Source organism: Rattus norvegicus, chromosome 3, assembly GCF_021556685.1.
Source record: "Rattus norvegicus strain SHRSP/BbbUtx chromosome 3, alternate assembly SHRSP_T2T, whole genome shotgun sequence".
In the NCBI taxonomy this organism is placed as follows: Eukaryota; Metazoa; Chordata; class Mammalia; order Rodentia; family Muridae; genus Rattus; species Rattus norvegicus.
In genome coordinates, this window is record NC_141536.1 from 133,787,981 (window position 1) to 133,811,336 (window position 23,356).

Sequence of the window (23,356 nt, forward strand, 5' to 3'; positions counted from 1 at the left end):
AAATAAAACATTTTAGCCATCTTTATTGTCTGATTTCCACCTAGGTGCCCTGTTAGCGCCTTTCTCAGAGCTGTCATCATAAACTAAGACAGCAGGGGGCGCACAAGCACAGCATGACAGAGAAAGAGACCCTGTGGGTGCAGTTAGGCTCTAGGCCACAATTCACTTCCTGCCTCGGCAAGGTACAAATACAGGAGTGAATGACTGTGGTCTTGGGCTACAGTCGACTTAAAGAGGCGTGCAGGATCCTAAAAGGCAGTATGAGTTCTTTTTTCCTGTTAGAATCGAAAGCAATTACACAGCATCTCTTAATTGTATCGTATAACATCTCTTAATTGAAATCAGCTAAAGCTTCCGGGGGTATTATTTTTTAAAACCAACCAGAGCCATTGTTTTAAAACAAAACAAAACAAAAGTCTTTATAGCTGTCAGCAGGCTCAAATACCACACGTTTGGGAGAAACGACAAAGTAATTGGAAATACTGGATTCCTTCCTGAGAGCTTGAACAGGCAATGAAAAGGACGAAGGCAGAAGCAGCACTTCAGCAGTAAACACGTTCGAGTAAACACCCGTTTCTGTGCGCACTCCATTTCCATTGGCATCTGAGCATAGATCTTAATTCAAGAGGTTTAACCTGCTCTATGGGAAATGAATGGGAAAGAATGCAGCACAACGCGGGAAGATCTTCACATCTATAGACTGGTGAACTCTAGCCCCAGGCACTGTAATTTGGGTGAGTTTCCTTTAGAACTATTAAGGCATCTTCATTGGAGCTGGGGTAATCCTCAGCAGCACTAATGGTGTGCCCCATGTTACAGTAAGTGAGGTAAACGACAGCAAACTTGTCTGAGCAGACGTACCTAATGACAGAGGCGGAGAAGAGTAATATGGCCAGAACACAAATGTTCAAAGGCGGAAAACAAGAGCCCCACAGAATCGCTATGAGGGTGTTAGCGTCCGGGCATCAAGTGAATGATGCATGAGTCTAAATACCTTGTCCATCTCCATCTCTAGTGCAGTCTACTTCTTTGAAAGGCCAGGGTCACAAACAGAGGAAGGAAACTCTCTTGGATTTCAGATCTCCATTTCCAGAGAAGCCCAAGAAATCTCTAGTGGAGGAATAAAGAGAAAGCTCTTGAATTACAGAATACTCGACGGGGCGAGAAGATTGAGTCTAATTGCAACACATCTCCGAAGAAAAGGACACATTTGTCTGCTTCAGACTGAATTTTTAAAAGCAAAAAGACCCCCCCCCCCAAAATCTTAGCAGGTAGATGTGGCTGACAGCCTAGCTTTGGCTATTAAGCTTGTTTCTCTTCCACTCCCACCCCTACCCTCACCCTTACGCCGACGTGATTGATGTCTGGCATTGTCTTCTTATTCATATTTTCAGAAGAAGGCTCTGAAAAGTTTGGTTCCCCACCCTAGAGAGGAGGTTCTGCTTAACAAGGGAGGAACAAGATGGAGGTGGTATAAGTTGGGTCCGTAGTTTTAGTCTTTGGCTTAAATCTACAGTAGGCCGTGGGGAAAGAATGTTGAGAGTGAGGCACCATCTCTTGGCTCTTAGGGCAGACAATTTCAAGATGGTGCTTTGAAATGAACCAATAGGAACGAGCTTCAACAAGGTACTGTTCTGAGTGAGAAACGGCTTCCTGGCTTGCTCTAAACCCAGAAATCTGACTGTAGAGATTAGGCATGGTTCCTTTGACCTCAGAAGCCTCGCACAACACATTTTTGCAAAGCTTATTAGTTTGGAGTTTTAAAAAGGATTTGTCAGTGACTGAATCCACACAAGGCATCAAAACTCATATGAAATTTGCCAAACAAGTTAAAATGTATATATAACATATCAATTTGAGATTTTTTTTCATAGCATTTTCCAGGCCAGGGTGTGATTGACATGTCGCATGTGATTGAGATAAGTGTGTAGAGGAAACTCTGTCGCTATCAGCATTGGTATTTTCACTGTCTCCTTTAACTCCATTATTGTTATTACTGTTATTATTGTTGTATTAAGAACACTTAAAGGTAATAAGCTTTTGACCCAGACTATTAGTTCCTACTCACACAGCAGCGGGTATCATTACAGAGGTGTTGTGGATTGGATTCCTGTTCTCTTGATGTCTTCTGTGGCCTGTGCTGTGGGCACACGCATGCACGCATGCACATGCTCCATGGGTATGCATGTGGAGGTCAGAGAACAACTTTCTGAAGTTGGTTCTCTCCATCCACCCTTATGTAGATTCCTGGGATCAAACTCAAGTTGCGCAAATGCACCTGAGAAGTCATCTCTCCAGCCCCGAAATACACTAAGGAGCTCTCAGGTGATTCTGATGCCAGGGCATTTCAGAAAATGTAGGTGAATGTTTTGTCAGTGTCTACTAGAAAGGTAGACCAGTTGTCTGCAGACTTCCTCTCAATTTTTCTACCCGAAAATTGAAGACCAAAGGATGACTAGAATTTCTTGTTGCTATGTGGAAAGGGATTGGTCCCAGGACTCTTCAACAACATCTTCAGGCGCAAAATGTGAATGCAACCTGGATATAGTCTCTCAGATACTTTATTCCCAGATTGGCTAACATTGTGAATGCTGTGTAGATACTTGGTGTGCTGTACAGTTTCGGGAGTAACAAGAATAGAGCAAGCACACGAATAGGCAGAGGTGTCATTGTCCCCATTTGTTTCCATTGATGACTAGTTGAATCCCTGGATGCACAGCCTGACTACTCACCTTGAACATGCCATCACCAAATTCTCAGTGACTTTGGCCCTATCAATTGATGTATAAAACATGGAAATAAGTATAACTTCTGAAAAATAAATCCTACAATTGTGACCCTCACATGTCTGCCCACTTTTCTGTTGAAGTTCTGTTACTCTAGGGAAGGGCGAGTTTTGATGCACAGAGGTGTTAGAAAATGAAAGTGGGAAACGCTCCATGGAAGAAACCAAGGGGGAAAAGAAAAGCAGTTACGTTGTAAATGTGCTGATAAAAGTTACCTCACACTGGACATGCGCAAATTCCCAACTCTAGTTGTGATGTTTCTGTCGCAGACTCTATTGTCCCCGGAAGTGGCTGCTCTGGCTTTCTGAAGCTATCGCAATTTAAAATTTAGATAATTAAACACACAGACCAACAACCCCTAAAACTAATAGTTGGTTTGTTCAGTCCCACTAATTACATTTCCTGTGCTCAAAGCCACATGTTGCCAGTGGCTATTGTATTGGTAAAGAGTGAAGCACAGGTGAAAAATATTTTCCACACTCTAGATAGAATTCCATTGGACACGCCGGCTTAGAAAGCTCATGATAAACCATCTGCCCACCACTGAGCTGAATGCATTTCTCCAATGTTGGTGGAGTGCCAGGCTAGAATTGTTCACTGGCTAAAGTGGAATCTAGCAAATCTTCACAAAGGAGCAGAAAATGTTCAGAGAAGAGAGCATTGTTGGAATACCTCATTGTAGTACTCAGTCCTTCTCAGACTGTTCAGTTGTTAACTTTAGACTCTTTGAAACCTTTGCCAATACTTTCTCTAACACCAGAGAAATGTGTGGAATCCTCGAGTCTTTATTATTTGTTCCTTTTGCTCTAGAGCAGTAGGTGGGGGCCTCAGAGGTTGAGTCTCTCCAGCAACATCTAACTGGCATGACCACCTACAGAAGCCTGCTCTTCTGCAGCAGAGGACTGTGGGTATGTCTTTCTTCTTGCTCTCATCTTCTGGAGGGGGTAGGGGGGGGGAACAGATGGCTGGAGACTAGGTTATCATTAGAGTTGGCGTGCTTCTGTGGGATGAGAGCTGAGAGGGAGAAGGAGAAAAGAGGGAGGGGAAACCCAGAGGAGGTTGTTTCAGGGTGTGCTATGCACTCCCATATCAAAAAGGTCCTGAGCAGTGATGTGAGTTTTGCACTATTTCCTCAAGGTGGGGATGTTGGAGCTTGGATGGGCTTTGTGGCTTGTGAGCAGGACCTTCCTAGCCTTCTGAGGAGTGCAATTACTAAATAAGAGCGGAAGTAGCTTGTGTTGATGGCTGCATCCTGAAATGGCAGGGGCTCTGACTTTCTCTCTCCTTAAAAAAAAAAAAAACAAAACAGAACAAAAAAACAAACAACAAACAACAACAGCAAGAACAAAACAAATAAACAAAAAAACCAAAAAGCCATGGTAAGAGTCAGCAGGACTCATCTGAACTATTAGAGAAGAAAAACTAGGTTCTAAAGTGATCCAGTCAATTTTGCTCTCTAGGAAAAAGTTGAGGAAAAAAAAAACGTAGTAAAAATACATTTCATAAACGGTTCAGATGCCTGCTATGCTACCGTAGAACCAGGAGTAATCTAGGCCTGGTGATGCATGCCTGTAACCTCAGAGCTTAGGACACTAAGGCAGAAGGATATACACCAAAGAAATCAAACAAAGCGAGCATATAAAGAGAGGGGGAGGGGTGAGAGGAAGTTGAGGTGGGGAGGGGAAGTGGGAAAGAAAAGGCATAAGGAATAATGACTAAAACTTCCTTTAGCCCCTGCTAGCTTTTCAATGTGCCTCAGGGATTCTGTTTCACCCAGCCAATGAGTCAACATCCATTTATCAGATGCCTAACTGCTGAGTATGTTGTGCCTTAGTGACACAATTTCTTCAATTCTGTCCCCACCTACTCCCACCCCCCGGGGGGGGCAAAGAGAAATGTTTTTAGTCTTCCCTTCTACTCCTTTGCTGCTCTTAGTTCAAGAGCATGGCATCTGGCCTGCGAGAGTTTGCTAAGTGACTGGAGGAGCTAGGAAATGACACTGAAGGTGCAGTGTCCTGAGCTGAAGTCCAAGGAAAATACTTGGAGTATGATGGTCAGAAAGTTATGGAGTGCCGGCACTCTTCATAATAATGCCTTGTATTTGGACAGCACTCTGTACTTTGCAAAGCGATTTCACACCTATAATTTCATTTGATTTGCTGCTAAACCTCACATAACGTTATTAGCCTTTATGTGCTTTCATTTTTCACCCATGGCAAGGAAAAGATACCCCACGGAAATAGCGTTATCCTTTCATCAGGACGTGGTAAGAGTTATTATTGAGTAATTCCCTAGAACAGCATTAGAAGTCAATCTGAATATAAAAGGGGGAGCCATCACTCTTGAGGTTTTTTAAAACCTATTTGTTATGGCCTAAATGGGAAAGGCTGCTGAATAAATTAATACAATTCAAATATGAACCCAAGTTGGCTTTGCCTGAAACTTGGTGAGTGTGGGAAATTTAAGCTTTAAAATCATGCTAAGATGATTCCACAAGGCACAAATGTAGCCATTTTGTATATTTCCACAGTCTGTGTATTTTCTGTTCCTTCAAAAGAAACCCCTCTACGTACCCAGGTAGGTACTACAGCCAAGATTTGTACTTAAGTCAGCTTCCCCAGGTTGTTTCTATGCTTCTTCAGAGTGGAGGCTACAGGAGAACCAGAAGAATGGGTTCAAATCCCAGCTCCCTCACTTACCAACTGTGAGAAGTCAGAGATGTCTCAACTGCTTTGAATCTGGTAAATTTGAAGCTGACCTGGACAACTTAGGGAGGCCTTGTCTCAAAATAAAATATAATGGACTGGAAATAGAGTCCGTGGTAGATCATTTGCCTAGCTTGCCAGAGGCTCTGGATTTAATCTCTAGTATTAAAAAAAATGGTTGGCGGAAGCTCAGTAAAAAATGAAAACAAGTCATTTAAGAACTATTGAATATTAAAACTCACCATGACAGGCAATTGCCAGCATCACAAATAAAAGCAATTAAGTATGGAATGCTGCTTTACGATTTTATTGCCTTGTTGTACATAATAGAACCTAGTTCGATTAATAAAAGGAACAAAACAGGTCCCAAATGCTTCATCTCAGCAAAGTTCTTGAGACAGAGTTCCTTCTGAGGAGCCATGCTTAAGCTCACGGAGAGTCCACCACTGAACTACCCAGGAAGTAAAGCGGGAGGGAAGAAGGAAAGCTGGAGGCAGACAGTCGTTCTTGCTTACCTTGTGAGTGGGTTCTTTAACGGCCTAGGACTGTGACCAGATGCCTGACAGAAGAAACGTAGGGAAGGAGTCTATTTTAGCTCTTTGTTCATGCATACAGTGCATCACGGCAGGGAACGCATGGGTGGGCTGTTGCTTACGGCCTTGCAGCTTAGCTTGCTTGCATCTTGACTGCTGACAAGAAAGCAGGGGCCTCAGCCTGGAGGCGGGGCTGGGCTGCAGTACAGACCTCAAAGCCCTTCGACCTCTGGTGGCCTGTGTTCTAAAGCCCCTCCAAATAGCTCCACCATCTGGGGGCCAAGTGTTAGAACACATGAGCCTGTGGGGACATTTTTCCTTCAAACTATACCATCCTCTCACCGGAATCAATCTTTTATGGTTATATTCCAATCCTTGGAACTAGATTTATTTTTAAACGGTGTCATCTTTAAAACAATAATACATTGCTTTTCTTGACATGAAGGGATGTTCAAACAACTAATTTTGCCAGACGAATAACAGAAATGGCAGAAGTTACACAGTATCCTTTGTTATTTGATTCAATAGCACTGTTGCCAGAACCAAGGGGTAACCTTTGAGTTTGGTTTCAGGAGCTCTGGTTTCCCTTCCTCATTTGTACTGGAAATTCTCTGTGCAGAACAATTAGAAGCTGCCTGGTTGTGGGTCTCCTGGAGCTGGGGTTACAGGCGGTTGTGAGTCACCTGACATAGATGCTAGCAGACAAGCTTGGGTTCTGCAGCAAATGCTCTAAAGCCCGGGGCCATCTCTCCAGCCCCCGAGTTATGTTTTCCAAACGAATATTTTCACTGGAAACCTCAAGAGCAGGGCACAGTATTTTTTTTTCTGGAGAGAAAATCAGCGCGTGTACCAAGAATCCACACAGCTAGAGGAGGTGCAGGGCTGCTCGTGTTTGGAAAGAGTAAGAGCCGCAGGTACTTTCCTGGCCCGTGTGGAAGGCCCTGCCCAAGTATCTTCCTGTTCTCAGTACCTCAGTTATTCCTTCCAACTCTGCTCTGGGATTTTATCTCTTAGGGAAGCTGAAACTCAAAGAGATTAAACACTTAACTGGAGTCACATTTAGTGCATGCCTGACTGCAACCGGAACCAAAATCTGCTTGGTTCCTAAGACCTTATTTGATGCCATGTAAGCCACATTGAGTCTTAGAATGACTCAAATTCTGTTTATTTCTCTAATGATAGACATTAAGCAAAACACAACAACAACACTTAATTAAAAGAAATTATAGGGGCTGGAGAGATGGCTCAGCGGTTAAGAGCACTGACTGCTCTTCCAGAGGTCCTGAGTTCAATTTCCAGCAAGCACATGGTGGCTCACAACCATTTGTAATGGGATCTGATGCCCTCTTCTGGCGTGTCTGAAGACAGCTACAGTGTACTCATATACATAAAATAAATAAATAAATCTTTAAAAAAAATTATAGGAATGATGGTAATTCTTGTCCCCCTCCTCACCCCCGAAACAGAATTTCAAAGACTTGTCTATCAGATCTGTGATCCGTGATTGGGAATTTTAGGGCGTTCAACATTCACCTTATTTCAGGAGGAATTACATATGTGAGTAACAGGAGAAACAGGCATGGTAGCTAAAAGTGTTCTCAAAGAATGGGAGTTTGGTCATTGCCCCCATTGGGGATGAAATGGCAAGGGCAGAGTTACCAGAGAAGTCTCTATGAAAGGTTTAGGCCTGTGTAGACCAACAGCCTGCAGGTCGCACCTTCATGTATAACCAGGCAAGCTGCACACAGAGTAAGGCTGTGGTTTGCAAGAGGGATATTTGCTGTTAATCTGAGGTTCTAAGAAGTCAATGATTGGAATCCAGGGGCCTGCAACCTCAGATACAAAGCAAATTACTTTATTTCAACAAGCCTCTTACTGAGCTTTGACATTTTCTTTAATTATGCACACAGACAATAAACCACAACAATATCGCCAGGACCTATGATTTTGCCACCAATCAAAATCAGGTATTTTCCCATCAGTCTCTCGCTGCAGAGAGGCCATTGTCTGAATCACTATATCCAGGGTTACTAGACTCCACCAGGCCCCATGTCTTAATGTACTAATAAACACAGAGACGTGCTGCTATTTCAAGCCCCAGTTCCCTTGTCAGCCTGTGTTTCACCTCACCTTAGAAGCATCCTTCTAAGGGTGCCCTCCACAATGAAAGGCCTCAACCTCCACAAAGAACAAAATTACACATTCATAATCCTTCACTCAGAACAGCTCAGTATTTTAAATCCTCTGCTGATGCCGCTATCCAGGCTAAGAATCTATAATAAATTTCAAAAATCCATGTCCACTATGGTTTTTAGTAAGCATTTCTTTTTGTATTGAGATGATCAAACCACATTTCAAAATATGCAGAGGGAAAGCAGAACAAACACGTCAGAGTCAGCTTCTGGAATCCCTCCATATTTCTGAGAGTAGAGTGGGGTGGGAGACAGATCTGCAAGGCTCGAGTCTCACTGAAGCAGAGACTTCTGTGCCTGACTTCAGGTGCTGGTTACAAGAGCTGGCTGTGACCTGTGGTGTCCGTGTCCTTTAAAGGACAATAGAAATAGCTGTGCCACCTCCCTCTGCCCAACATCTTCCCGTGTAGCCTGGCAGTACCCAAGATTTCCACATTCAGTCTGAGACTTGGGTTAGGTTATGGTACCAGTATCCTTGCTCTAGAAGATGATTCAGAAAAACCCCTTTCGGCACTCCAACATCCCTGTGTAAATTCCTTCTTCACCTGGCCCAGTGGATGTTGGAGGTGTAGGTGGTTGAGGTCAACTGACTTCATTGTGAAAGCAACACAAAGAAACTGTTTGTTCCTGGCGATGGGTCTTTCGTCCTTCTGTTGAAGCCTCGGCTATAGGGGCCAGTCCAGGCTGGGGAGAGGTTGGGGTGGTAGCAGGTGTCTGCAGATCTAGCCCAGTGGTGGGTTTTAATTTCTTTGATTGTGTGAGAGTCAATGCCATTTCAACCATAAAAAGTGGGCCATGTTTTGCTTACTGTGTTTCCTATTCCAGCAAAACCCCCACACGTAAGTGTGATTTCCAGGAAGCCCATATTATAAGAAAATGATCCCCAAGAGGGACAAATAGTCTTTACAGGTAGGGTAACCATAGATCCCGGTGTCCAGGAGTGCCCCATGCTAGTCTAATTCACATGCCCTCTCTACTCTTGAGCATGTCTCACTTTGAAGATCGATTGTATGGCCACCCTGCTTATCGGGACCACGAATAGAAAAGAGGGAAGGATGCACTGAGTAAGGAATAATTAGGAGACAGTGTTATAGACACAGTGCACTCTTAGGCAGAGCAGTGTGGATGAGAGACAGTGAAGAAATGGAGTAGGAGGGGCCAAAGACTGATGTTGTCCCATCCGCCTTAATGACTGACATTTGCAGATTTAAACTTTAAAATTTTCCCATTCCAAAGTCTGATTCTAAACCCTCATCTCTGAGTAGCTTTTGAAATGACTTTTTAATCACGACACTTCGGCCATAGGTGGGAGGCAGGTGCCAGGATCTTCCACTGAAAGATTTTGTCCCTTCTTCTCCCTACTTTCAGATTCCAACCCCCAAATTCATATGTATATTTTAGATGAGCCCAGAGGTCCCCTACTACAGCTTGCTCATTAGAAAGGAGCCCAGAAACCCAGAAGCATGAGGAACTGAGACCATTGGTGGCTTGGTAATCCACACTTACTGGGTCTCTGTGTTTTGAGCCTCATTCTTTCCACTTACAAACAGTTATATTATTAAAAAGATATTTTCCAAAGATAGTCACCTCAGCAGTAGTTGTCAAGGCTAATAGTTTGACATTTCAGATCACCCACAACTAATCAACTGAACATGGCAACACATTTGAAAAACCCATTATAGACGGAAGGCCCTGAAGTAATATGTCAACGCTCGCACTAACGGCTGTTATGTAAACGGGCTGATTTTTCTCTGCTGAATGGTCACATGGTTGGAGGAAGAGTGCTTCGAAGGACACGCGTATGTAGCTGGGAAAGGAGATTGTGTTATTGAATGCCATATATTTATGGGGAAAAGTCCCTATCACCACTGATAAAAAACACTCAGTCATCTCTCACAAATGCTTTTAGGGAGGTTTTTCTCATCTAAACATTTTACTCCCTGAAGGGCGTGGAGAGCTGTTATACTGTTATTGCCTTCTGATCGGGGGAGTGATCTGTACAGCTGAGGAGCTGTGGCCTAAGATTTCACCAAAAGAGAACAAGCCAGAAGCTCCGGGTGTTCCCAGCTTCCAAGTCCAGATGGGCAAATAAAGAAGGGAACTACTTTGTTTCCACAGTTCCTTGAGATTTTCAAATTATTTCTCCAAATGCTTGCTCTGAACAGTTATTCTTTTTCTAAAAGAATTCAGACTAAGTTCCCAATGAGATGCTGACCTTTGTGAATTTTGGGTAGGATAATAAGTCAGCTGAATTTAACCACAATCCCAAAATGACTTAGAACGATTGAAAATAAAAGATTGAGATTAAAAAAACCATGATGAGGCAGTCTGGGATTGTGGTGCACACCTTTGATACCCACACTCAGGAGTCAGAGGAAGGTGAATCTTTGTGAGTTCGAGGCCAGCCTGGTCATAACACGAGTTCCAGGCCAGCCTGGGCTGTTATGCAGAGAAATGCTCTCTCAAAAACCCCCAATAAATAAATAACAACGAGGCAAAGAGTATGGTAAGATGGCTTGGCAGAAAAGTTCTCACATGTCTCTTGTAGAGGACTGGAATTCAGTTCCCAGCACCCACAGTGGCCGATTTATAACCAACTCTAACTTCAGCTCCTGGGTATCAGATGCCCTCTTCTGGTCTCTGTGGGCAACTGCAGTCCACATTCCTCACGGACACAGGGATACGTACACATTATTAATAAGATAATGAGAATAAGTATTTTAAAAAGAGCTAAAGAGGAAGGGGAAGCCCTTGGCCCTGTCAAGGCTGGACCCGCAGTGAACAGGATTGTTGGAGGGAGGGCGATAATGGGGGGAGGATGGGGAGGAGAACACCCACATAGAAGGGGAGGGGAAGAAGGGAGGGGGATGTTGGCCTGGAAACCGGGAAAGGGAATAACATTTGAAATGTAAATAAGAAATTCCCAATTTAATAAAGATGGAGAAAAAATGAATACATATGAATAAAAATACAAAAAAAGCTAAAGAAAACTGGTAGTTTTCATAGTAGAAAAAAATAGATTTAGATCGAAGATGTCATAATGAAAAAGGCATACGTGACAGATTTTTATAAAAATGATTTCTGCAAGTATGCTAAAGATGATCATATCCTGAGGGTAGAAGAGGAAAGGACAGGCGAAGCGTTACAAAGAAGAAATAGGCTCCAGGGCCCCATTATACAGAAAGATGCTTACTGGTAGTGATAATGTATGGGGGGTGTACACACAGTGCATGTGCACATGCGTACGTTCATGTGTGCATTCGTGAGTGGGTGAGTGTGAAAGGTCAGGAGAAAGGTTTTCTAACCATAGGGAAGGATCATGGTACCAACAAATCCATGTGCAGGTCAGAGTATTAGTTGCTGCGTTGTCTCTGAGGTCACATACCTGACAAAGCAGCTTAGGTGGGGAGGCTTTTGTGGGCTCACAGTTTGAGGCTGTAGTCTGTCATGGGGCAGCTGTGGTGGCAGGACCTGGAGGAGGCCTGTCATTTCGTGTCCACAAGGCCCCCAATTCACAGACATCTATCTTCCAGCTTCTGCCTCTTGAGTGCCGGGGTTAAGGTGTGCACTAACGTGCCCAGTTTGTCTCTGTTTTATTATAGTTCCAGGCCTGGTGTTCTATGATTTATTTATTTTTCTAAACTGGGATTTGTTTATACTGGGAGGAAGTGATGCTTAATTAAGTTACTGCTGCCGAATTAAAAAAGAAAAAAAGAGAATAGAGAGGAGTTGTTTTGGCTCATGGGTTTTGGTTGGGATCTTTTGACTCTGTTGCTTTGGGGCCTGCAATTGAAGTAGCACGTGGTGGTGGAGAGGCTGTGATCGAGCAAAACTGCTCACCTTACAGCTAGGAAGAAAACAGGAGAAAAGAAAATGGCTGACATCTCTCTGTTCTTCTTCAGGACCAGAAGAACGGTGTCTCAGACACAACTCCTCAAGTTTTATCATCTCTCAATAATTCCAAACTAAGAAACAATCCTTCATGGACCATAGCCAGAAAAGAGCTTCACACACTGTGTATGTGTGTCAGAGCATCACATGTTACTTACCCTGTAAATATATGTCACGACATGTCCAAATCTTCTTAAAACTGCAGTCCTAACGATTCCACCTTGAAATCTATAAAGCAAAGACTGGAGAAGGAGGCATGGGTCAGTACATTGCAAGCATGATGAAACCCAATTCTCTCAGTGAACTGAAAATTGTTCAGGATAACACAACAAAATTACTCACAGAAATCAACAAGCAAGCCTGCTGGAAAAGACAGATATATCCACCCTGTTGCGGGGAGGGTTCTTTGTAAATGTATATGAAATACTTCAATACAGTTCAAATCTCAAATAACCAATAGACTTGAGATCTGTTCTCTGACTAAAATTAACTCAATCAGCAATTAATGATACATGGAAATGCAGACAAAGTTTCCTCTATTTTAGAGACTAGGAAACAATGAAAGTAATATGACCCTAACTCTAATATATATAAATATATAATGGTATATAATATATAGCATATAATATGTAATATATAACATAATATGTGTCACATATAGTGTATAATGTATTATGTATGTGATATATATGTATATTATAAATATATGTACACACAATATATTATATAATATAAAATATGTTGTACATAGTATTAAAATTATAAAATACATAATTTTCACATATTACATATTATATAGCACATAACACATAATATATAATAATATATAAAAAAGTAGAATTGTTGGTTCCCAACTGATGGCTTGTAAATAATTTGTTAAAAATTGTGGATCCAGTCACCATCCATAACACTACTCACAGATGTAATTTTTGTTTTTCATTTTTTTCGTAAAGACTTTGCACGGCCCAAGAGAGTTTTAACTGGGACCTTTCAGGACGGTTGGAGCTACAAAAAAGCCTCTCAGCTAGAGGTGGAGGGAGGAGGGGTCCAGACACCACTGAGGTGGAAGGAGGAAGTCACCATTCACCAGTCTCCAGTGGCTCGGAAGCTGCCAGCTTCCTCCGCAGAGTCAGGAACTCTGTTACCTTTTTGTTTCTTTCTTTCTTTCTTTTTTTTTTTTTAACATTCTTCCTTGTCAGTGAGGCACTTAGCCCAATCAAGACAATTCCTGGTAATTTTCTGTTCATTAAAACATGCTTTAAACCAATAGACTTCGGTTGGGGGCTTCCTTGGTGTCATTGAGTCGAAGTCGGACGCCCCCCTCCACCCACTCATCACACCGTCGGTTTGATTGTTCTGCCCAGCACCTCCACGAAATCTGAGAGCCTGAATTTTGTGCCCAATTAAACATGGAATTAAAAGCTCAGAGAGGCACATCCATTATCAAAATTGGGCTTTTCACACCGTATACGCTCACTCAGAAAACATTGCCTAGCGAGCTAATAAACCCCAGTCGGTTCATTCCGGCAGTGTGCTTCGCCTCCGTCTGCAGCAAAGGGCTTCCAAGTCTGAACAGAATTCAAATGAGCTCAGTGCCAGTGGATTAATTGACAAAACAGGTGAGCCAGGGCTAATTTACAGAATTAATAGCATTTCTCAAAGCTTTGAAAACCTGCTTTACTCTAAGTCAGGTTAAAATGACTCCTGGGCTGGAAGAATGGAGGGTCCCAGAACAGAGGCAGTGCAGAGAAGTCTGTCCGAGTCTCTACTCTCTTCCCCAGTATCTTCTCTCGGATGTGCCGTAATTATAAAACACGTAGAAAGAAGGGGAACTTTCATAGTCCACCCAATATGGTAGAAAAGCTTGAAGAGAGGGCACAAAATGGTTAACAAGTGAACTGTCATTTTTACAAATCATCAGACTGCATTAAAGGCTGAAGAATGAAAGGGACGTTTTACCCGTAAAGGAAGAAGAGATGTAGACTCATATTTATGCAGGTATCTCTGCTCTGCCTGGACAAGTCCTCTTAAAATCACAGGCAGAGCACTGTCACATCCTGTGTTGTGTTGGAAGGCAGAATGGCAGCAAACGGGGCACAAAAGGCACCACCCTATCTACTGGGAAAATCTTCAAGGACCAAGACGCTTGCCCTTGGTTTGTTAAAATCTATCTAAGCCCAAGTCCAAGCTCATTGCCGTCCCTCTGTGTCTGCGAGACAGTGTCACTATATAGATGAGGCTGGCCTTGACCTCAAGGTCATCCTTCTATCTCAGTCTCCTAAACGAAGAGCATTAGAAGTGAATGGTATTAGTATTACTATTCTAATTTATATTAAGAATACAGCAGAGAACAAAACTGAAAGAGGCAACCGTTTCGTGTTATGTTTAGTTAGGGTTTTTACTGCTGTAATAAAGCACCATGACCAAGAACTAGGGGAGGGAAGAGTTTTTTTTCAGCTTACAGTTTGTAGGCCATCCTCCAGGAACACTGGGCAGGAGCCTGGAGGCAGAACTTTAGCAGAAGCCAGAAACACGGCTAACTGGCTTACTCCTCGTGGACCCTGCTTTCTTATGTACCCCGGGACCACCTGTCCATGGGTGGCAACGCCCACAATGGGCTGGGTCTTCTCACATCAGATGCTAATTAAGAAAACACCAATCTTATGAAGGCATTGTCACAATTTAGATTTGCTCTTCTTAGATGGAGACCTCGGACAGGGGAGGCACCCAAAAATCAGTGGGTGTGTCCTTCTATGACTCAGCATTGAGGATATGGAGCCTGCGGAGGCTGCTTCCTCTGGCCAGGCAGGAACCCTGGTGGAGCAAAAGGGATACCAACCCATTCACAAAACTTTTGACCCAAAATTTATCCTGTCTATAAGAAACACAGGGATGGAGGATGGAGCAGAGACAGAGGGGGTGGCTAGCCAATAAATGGCCCAACTTGAGACTGATCCCATGGTCAAGCACCAATCCTTGACACTATTAATGATATTCTGTTATGCCTGCAGACAGGAGTCTAGCATGGCTGTCCTCTGAGAGGACAACTCACCAACTGATTCAGATACACCCATAGCCAAACAGTGGATAGAGATTGAGGAAGGATTGCAGCCCCTAGGGGGATAGGAACTCCACAGAAGACCAACAGAATCAACTAACGTGGACTCTAGGGATTCTCAGAGGCTGAACCACTGACCAAAGAACATACACAGGCTGGACATAGGCCTCCAAGCACATATGTAGCAGCTTGGCCTTCATGTGAGTCCTGAACAATTGTAGTGGGGGCTATCCCGAAAGCTGTTGCCTGTATGTGGTACATGCTCTACTAACTGGGCTGCCTTGTCTGGTCTCAGTGGGAGGGAAAGCACCTACCCTCTCAGAGACTTGAAGTGCCAAGGTGGAGGGACACCCAAGGGTCCCCATCTGCTCAGAGGAGAAGGGGAGGGGGGTGGCCAGGAGGGGGCAGTGAGCAGGACATAAAGTGAATAATTTAAAAAAGGATTTGTGAGGCATCAGTGGGAGGAGAAACCCTTGGTCCTGCCAAGGTTTGACCCCCCAATATAGGGTAATGTTAGAGTGGGGAGAGAGGAAGGAATGGGTTGATGGGTGGGCGAATACCCTCATAGAAGAGGGGGAGGAGGGATGGGATGCAGGCTTTATGGACAGGAAACTGAGAAAGGGGATATCATTTGAAATGTAAATAAATAAATAAAATCCAATAAAAAGATGACAGCAAATGCTGGCAAGGATGTGGAGAAAGAGGAACACTCCTCCATTGTTGGTGGGATTGCAGACTGGTACAACCATTCTGGAAATCAGTCTGGAGGTTCCTCAGAAAATTGGACATTGAACTGCCTGAGGATCCAGCTATACCTCTCTTGGGCATATACCCAAAAGATGCCTCAACATATAAAAAAGACACGTGCTCCACTATGTTCATAGCAGCCTTAGTTATAATAGCCAGAAGCTGGAAAGAACCCAGATGCCCTTCAACAGAGGAATGGATACAGAAAATGTGGTACATCTACACAATGGAATATTACTCAGCTATCAAAAACAATGACTTTATGAAATTCATAGGCAAATGAATGGAACTGGAAAATATCATCCTGAGTGAGGTAACCCAATCACAGAAAAACACACATGGTATGCACTCATTGATAAGTGGCTATTAGCCCAAATGCTCAAATTACCCTAGATGCACAGGACACATGAAACTCAAGAAGGATGACCAAAATGCGAATGCTTCACTACTTTTTTAAAAGGGGAACAAGAATACCCTTGGGAGGGAATAGGGAGGCAAAGTTTAGAACAGAGGCAGAAGGAACACCCATTCAGAGCCGGCCCCACATGTGGCCCATACATATACAGCCACCAAACTAGACAAGATGGATGAAGCAAAGAAGTGCAGGCCGACAGGAACCATATGTAGATCTCTCCTGAGAGACACAGCCAGAATACAGGAAATACAGAGGCGAATGCCATCATTAAACCACTGAACTGAGAACGGGACCCCTGTTGAAGGAATCTGAGGAAGGACTGAAAGAACTTGAAGGGGCTTGAGACCCCATATGAACAACAATGCCAACCAACCAGAGCTTCCAGGAACTAAGCCACTACCCAAAGACTATACATGGATTGACCCTGGGCTCCAACCTCATAGGTAGCAATGAATAGCCTTGTTGGGGCACCAGCGGAAAGGGAAGCCCTTGGTCCTGCCAAGACTGAACCCCCAGTGAACGTGATTGTTGTGGGGAGGGCGGTAATGGGGGGAGGGTGGGGAAGGGAACACCCATAGAGAAGGGGAGAGGGAGGGGTTAAAGGGATGTTGGCCCAGAAACCACCGGGAAAGGAAGTAACAATCGAAATGTAAATAAGAAATACCCAAGTTGGGCTGGAGAGATGGCTCAGCGGTTAAGAGCACCCTCCTGCTCTTCCAGAGGTCATGAGTTCAATTCCCAGCAACCACATGGTGGCTCACAACCATCTGTAAGGAGATCCGATGCCCTCTTCTGGTGTATCTGAAGACAGCTACAGTGTACTTATATATATATTAAATAAAATAAATCTTTTAAAAAATACCCAAGTTAATAAAGAAAAAAAAAAGAATAACAGAAGTCCCTTCCCTGTAAGGGAAACAGTTACTTAGACTAAATTGTTGGCCAGTTGTATTTGGGTCGCATTTGTGTGTGTGTGTGTGTGTGTGTGTGTGTGTGTGTGTGTGTGTGTGTGTGTGTGTGTGTTTTCCTAGCAGGCTTAATTGCAATAACGTTTATATCACATAATATAGTGCACTGAGGTTGTAATTTTCCTATCATCTAAATTGCGGGCTGAAAATTGTGTTAAGGAAGGACTGTAGAGAGTGAATTACTGCTTTCAAAATGACTACTTTTAAATGACAATGTGACTGGCAAATGAATGCCAGAGACAGAAGGACATTTTGTATTTAATGGTAGTCAGCTGTTCTCCGGGACTTTTTAAGCGTAGCCAGCTCATACTGTCTGCATTTTTTAAATCTATAACCAGTACCCATTCTACCTACAAAGTCACTTTCTTTAATATTGGATTACCTTTAAAAAGTTCCTAGCAGTTATTGATGAAGAGATGGTCCAGACAGCTCAGCTGGTCTCTTTCCTTTAGACTCTCCTGTTGGGTGGGTCGGAGATGAGTTTTCATGACCCAGAACTGTGGAGCAAGTCAAGGAAGTCCCATTGATTTTTTTTGCAAGTCATGAAATAAGCAAATGAAAACTCAGCATTATAAGCTTCTCAAATCTCGCTCATCAAACCTTGATAATCAAGAACTTGGCTTACTGGTGAGCAGGCATGATGATAGCGAAGGTAAGTGCTGGGTGCAAATCCTGCCCTGACGATGGTTCCAGCATCTATCACAGAGCTTTATGGTGTAACAGCCTGTCCGGGGCTACAACTTCTGCCTTTGCAAAATGCATCTACTAACCAGCAAGGGTAAAGGAAACATTATCACAAACCAACCAACCAAACACCTCACATCTGGTGACTTCCTCAGGTACACAAGGACACAAGGTTCTAATGCCATTGTTATTCTTCTAGATGAATTTAGAGGACATTATGAAGGAAGATTTTGACTTATGGGAGAGGGTTGAGTAGCAGACTAAGCCCAAATCACCCACTTCTTCGAAAACTGCCATCTGTCAACTCTTTCAGAGATCCCCTTGCTGAAGTGGATCATCAAGAAGCTCAGATGCTGTCTCGGAAAGTGCATAGGTGCCCACACCCTGAACAAAGGCCTGCTGTTATTACAGATCCCTTCAGGTGTAACCAGCCATTGCCATGGCAGGAAGATCTGTCTGTACGTCCTTCAAGGCTGAATGCTGCAGGCCCATGCTATGTTCTCTCTCCTTTTATTTGTAGTGGTGGGAATAAAACCGAGGGTCTTGAATATGCTAGGCAGATACTTTTCATGGAGTTACATCTATAGCCTTTGGTATTTTAAAAAACAACTTTTTTTGACATTGCTCAGGCTTATTTTAAACACACCATATAGCCCAGGCTAGCCTCAGACTCATGATTCAGTCTTGGTCATCCTCTTCAGCTGGATTATTACCCACCTTTATCTGGAAAGTCCATGCCACTGAAACCTTCGTGTCCATTCTCTACATCTGTCTGTGCTCTGCTGAGATTACTGTCAAACATGATTATCGTGGCACTTAACACTATTCCTAATGGTCTTGGATGGTTCATGTTGGGAGTGGGACTGGAGGGAGCTTCACAATAACAGAAACACGGGAGACTCTTGCTACAGCAAGGTGGAGGGAGGAATGACTCCCTGAAGCTGATCTTCATGAGTATGATGAGTATGATTATGAGATGAGTGTGTCCCCAACCACACACACATACACATTGGATAAAACTACTTAAAAATGGGAATTTCAATTAATAAACTGAGATAACCATAATTTTGGAAAATAGTATGGAAAAAACAATAAAATTAGAGACATCATTGCAGAGGTTTGAGTAAGAATAGACCCCATTGCCTCATATATTTGAATGTTTGGTTCACAGGTAGTGAAACTGTTTGTGAAGGATTAGGAGGTGTGGCCTTGTTGGAGTAGGTGTGGCCTTATTGGACAAGGCTTGTAACTGGAGGGTAAGCATTGAGGTTTCAACAGCCCACGCCAGGTCCAGTCTCCTGCTCTCTCTTGCCTATACTTTGTTGGTCCGATAATGACCTCTCAGCTCTTGCTCCAACCATGCCTGCTTGCCTGCCTCTGTGTTCTCTGCCATGTTCACTCTCTGGTACTGTGAACAAGGCCCCAGTGAAATGATTTATTTTATAACTTGCCTTGATCATGGCATCTCCTCACAGTACTAGAACAGTAACTAAGTAATCATACACAAGAAAACTTTTCCAAGTGAATTAGTGTAAAGTAGAAAATGAAAACACATTCTTAGCACTTGTGAGACTGAGGCAGAGGATAACAGTTTGAGTTCTGTCTGGGCTGCAAGAGAGGTTCAGGCTAGCCTGGGTTACATGGCAAGACGCACAAATGAGTATAGAAAACACACCAAACATCTTACAATTTGGTGTCAAGGAGAGGAATTCTAAGTGTGCCTCAAAATCCAGAAGCAGTGAAGGAAAAGATCGAGAAATATAAATAGAATAAAATCATTCACAAGTTTGTCTGATGGAATACAAATATTTCAACATATATCACAAGAGCACCTATTTCCCCCAAAGAGAGACTTCTTAATAACTGAGCGGATAAAAAGCAGCATTGCCTAGAAGAGAGAAAGAGACAAGAACAGACAGTTTGCAACAAGAGGCTCGAATATTTTGAAACCTGCTCAATCTCTTTACTGGGACACCTGCTAATGGAACTCAGAAACATCACTTGTCTCTGAGATTAGAAACTGGTATGCAACTGTGCTGTGGGTACTTCCTTGGGCACTGATGAGGACTCAGAGGATGGGGGCTCTTGGAATGGGAGAGCTCAGCAGTAGTCAGTGAGACTGCATTACAAATGTTCCCTCGTCAAGGGGTACCGAGTTTAGGAACTGACTCTGAACATATCCCTTTCATGGAGTAAAACTGAACACACAGGCACCAGGCAGCACATTATAGCATTGTTTATAACTACGAAACATTTAAAAGAAATCCAAAGGAGAGCATTTCTTTTTTTTCTTAGTGTAGATTTTAATTAAAATGTAATCACATCATTTTCCCATTTTGAATTCATTGCCCTTTTTTCTTTCTTAATATATGCATGTATGTGCATAAATATATAAACACTGCTACGCCATTTAGTATTACTTGTATGCATATGATTTCAGGAATGGCCACTTGGTATTGAAAAAAAGCAACGAAGGGGCTCACCCTTGAGACTTTATCCTCCTATCAACATTTCTTAGTTGCCTGTAGTTCTTTGTTTAGTGGTAGAGCTCCATAAGATTTTCCCCTTCTTGTTAGCATGCCTTTTAGTGTACTTCTTTAAGTCTTGACTAAGAAGCCATATTGTTGGGGTACCACAGGTCTAGGTAACTAGGAGGAACGATCTCCCAAGAGACTTTCTGGTTCTCTGGTTCTTACAATCTCTCCACCCTCTGTTCTGTGCTGTCTCCTGACACTCAGGTTCTGAAGTTGTGTTGTAGAAGCATCGACTGCGGTCAGGCACACCATGATCAGTTGTTCTCTGCATAGCGACTGGCTGTGGCTTTCTGTAGTAGTCTCTGTCGCAATGCAGTCAGTGGTAGTAGTAGACTTCGCTAAGATTCACGACCTCCCTGGTTCCAGGTAGTTGGATAGGTTTCCAGTACCAGGCATGGCTTCTTTCCTGCTAACCAGGTCTTATGGCCGATTAGAGAGTTATTGGTTACTGACAAGATATAAGTGCCACTACTGCACTCAGGAACATCCTGCAATGCGATGGTTGTGGTTTATAAGCATCACAGCTAGGAGGGGCTATTGGTTGCTTCCCTCCTTTGGAAGCTTGCATAGCACCTTCCGAGGAAGATATTTCAGGAAATCCTTGAAATATGGCTACCTTGGTGTAGCCATAAATGGGAGTACTAGGCAGCTGTGATAGATAGATAACATGTGAACTGAGGTGGAGTGTATATTTACACTTCAGTGGAAAATAAAATTTAAAAGGGTATTTTTAGACTGTCTCCTTTATGTGCTAAAGAGTAGAAAAGGCATGTTTATTTATACAATTTTATGTGGCAGGAGAATAAGCGAGGTCTCAACAAGATTGACTCTTGGAACATTGTGGAACAGGTTGGACGAGATGATCGGCTATGAATGGGCAGAAAGGATGGGTGTGGGCTTTTGATCCGTGTTAAATTTTACAGGCTCACAACGACTCTCAAGAGACGAGGTGGAAAAACCCTAAAGCTAAAGGGAAACAGAAGCAAACTGTACTTCAGCTGAATAGAACCGCGAGAAAGCGGAGGGACGGTTGGAGAATACAAACCCGTCTCAGCCTGGAGTGCTTTATTTCCTCAGAGCCTCCTCAGCACGGGCAAGGGCACTTTTGTGCAAAAAGAACCCTGGAGAGATGAGGGGAAGCCTGGTAGAATGGAGCTTTTTAAACGATCCTTCAAAGCTCTTACCGAAATGTTTTTTATGGGTTCTTAGCATAGGAGAAACTTGAAGTAGGTTTAGTGTGTGGATGATAAACAGGAGGGTAAAGATCACAGCAGACATTTGGTTGCTAATGAAGAGTAATCGAGAGTACACAATCCTATATAGACAGGCCCTCATGTAGCCCAGGCTGGCTTCCAACTTCCTATGTAGTTGAAGATGACCTTGAATTTCTTTTCCTCCTGCTCCTTATGAGTACTGGAATTTCAGGTTTGTTCCAAAATCCTCAACACCAAAGCATTGTGCATGCTAAGGACACAGTTTATCACCAGACATATACCCTAGCCCCAATATAATTAGAACAAATTATAACCTCTCTCAGTCTGTGTGTGTGTGTGTGTGTGTGTGTGTGTGTGTGTGTGTGTGTGTGTGTGTACACGTACATGCACACAGGTGCCACAGAGGCCAGAAGAGGGTGTCAGGTTCTCTGGAGCTGGGGTTACAGAGAGTTGAAAGCTACCCAAAGTGAGTGGTTAGGAGCTGAATTGCTCCAGACAAATCAGAGACAAGGCTCTTATGGAGAGAGAACATGAACAAGGAGATGAAACAGAGTTAAATGTAGGAAGGTATTTCCAAGTCAGCAGGGTAGGGCAGGGGCTCCTCATGCTAATCAGTCAGAGTCTGCTTCACACGGTCTTGGAGCAAATACTTGTGATGCAATTAATTGAGCATAATAGGCACACAGGACGTATCTGTTGGTAGAACACCAGTTGGAGAGTAAGGGAATGCCATTGATGTTCTTGTCTGATGCCTCATTAGACAGTTCTTCCCTTTCAGGATTTTATTTTGTGGTGGAATCAGGCTTCTAGTGTGCTGGAGTTACATCCATGGATTCTTTAGTGCTCCCGAATTTTGGGTTAAAGGTTAAGTGGGAAAAGGATCATGGGAAGATCTGGAGGAAAAGAGCAAATGCAAACGCCCTGTGGTGGGAGCAACCTTGGGGCCTTGGAGAAATGGGAAGGCAACCAATTAAATACCGAGGAACCTGCAGAAGTGTGTTATAGCAGACCCATGTTGATAACACTGCATCCTTAAAAAGACGGACCAAATTCTATTCAGGTTCCCTGAACCTGAAAATTACGTTTTCTCATCATGAAAAGTCATATACCTAATGATAAAACTTAAAAAGAGCATAATGAAAAACTCTTATTTTCTACTTTATTTATCCTGACTTAGCTGTTCCCTCAGAGGTTGCCAGGCACCTCTGAGAGGAAGAAGCCTGATGTTTTAAAAATGTCATCATGGGTTAGAGATAGCTTAGTAGTTAAGGACTTTTCCAGAGGAATGGGCTTGATTCCCAGTACCCACGTGGGAGCTAGACACTGTTTGAAACTTCAGTTCTAGAGAGTCCACACCCTCTCTTGGCTTCTGTGGTATACATGGTGCACAGACATATATAATAGACAAAACACATAAAATGAAATATCGAATTACTTAAAGCATGCCACTAACCATGAAGAATGATGCTCCTTTCCCAAGTTCTGTCTGCAGCAACTCGTTTGTTCAAGCTGGAGGAAGAAAGGGTTGAAGGTTTAAGTTCTGCTTAATTTCATCTCCAGTTGAAAGCACAGGGCTCAAGCAGCTTCCTTTGATGACATATAAGAGGGCAAGGCTGATGACTCTCTTGA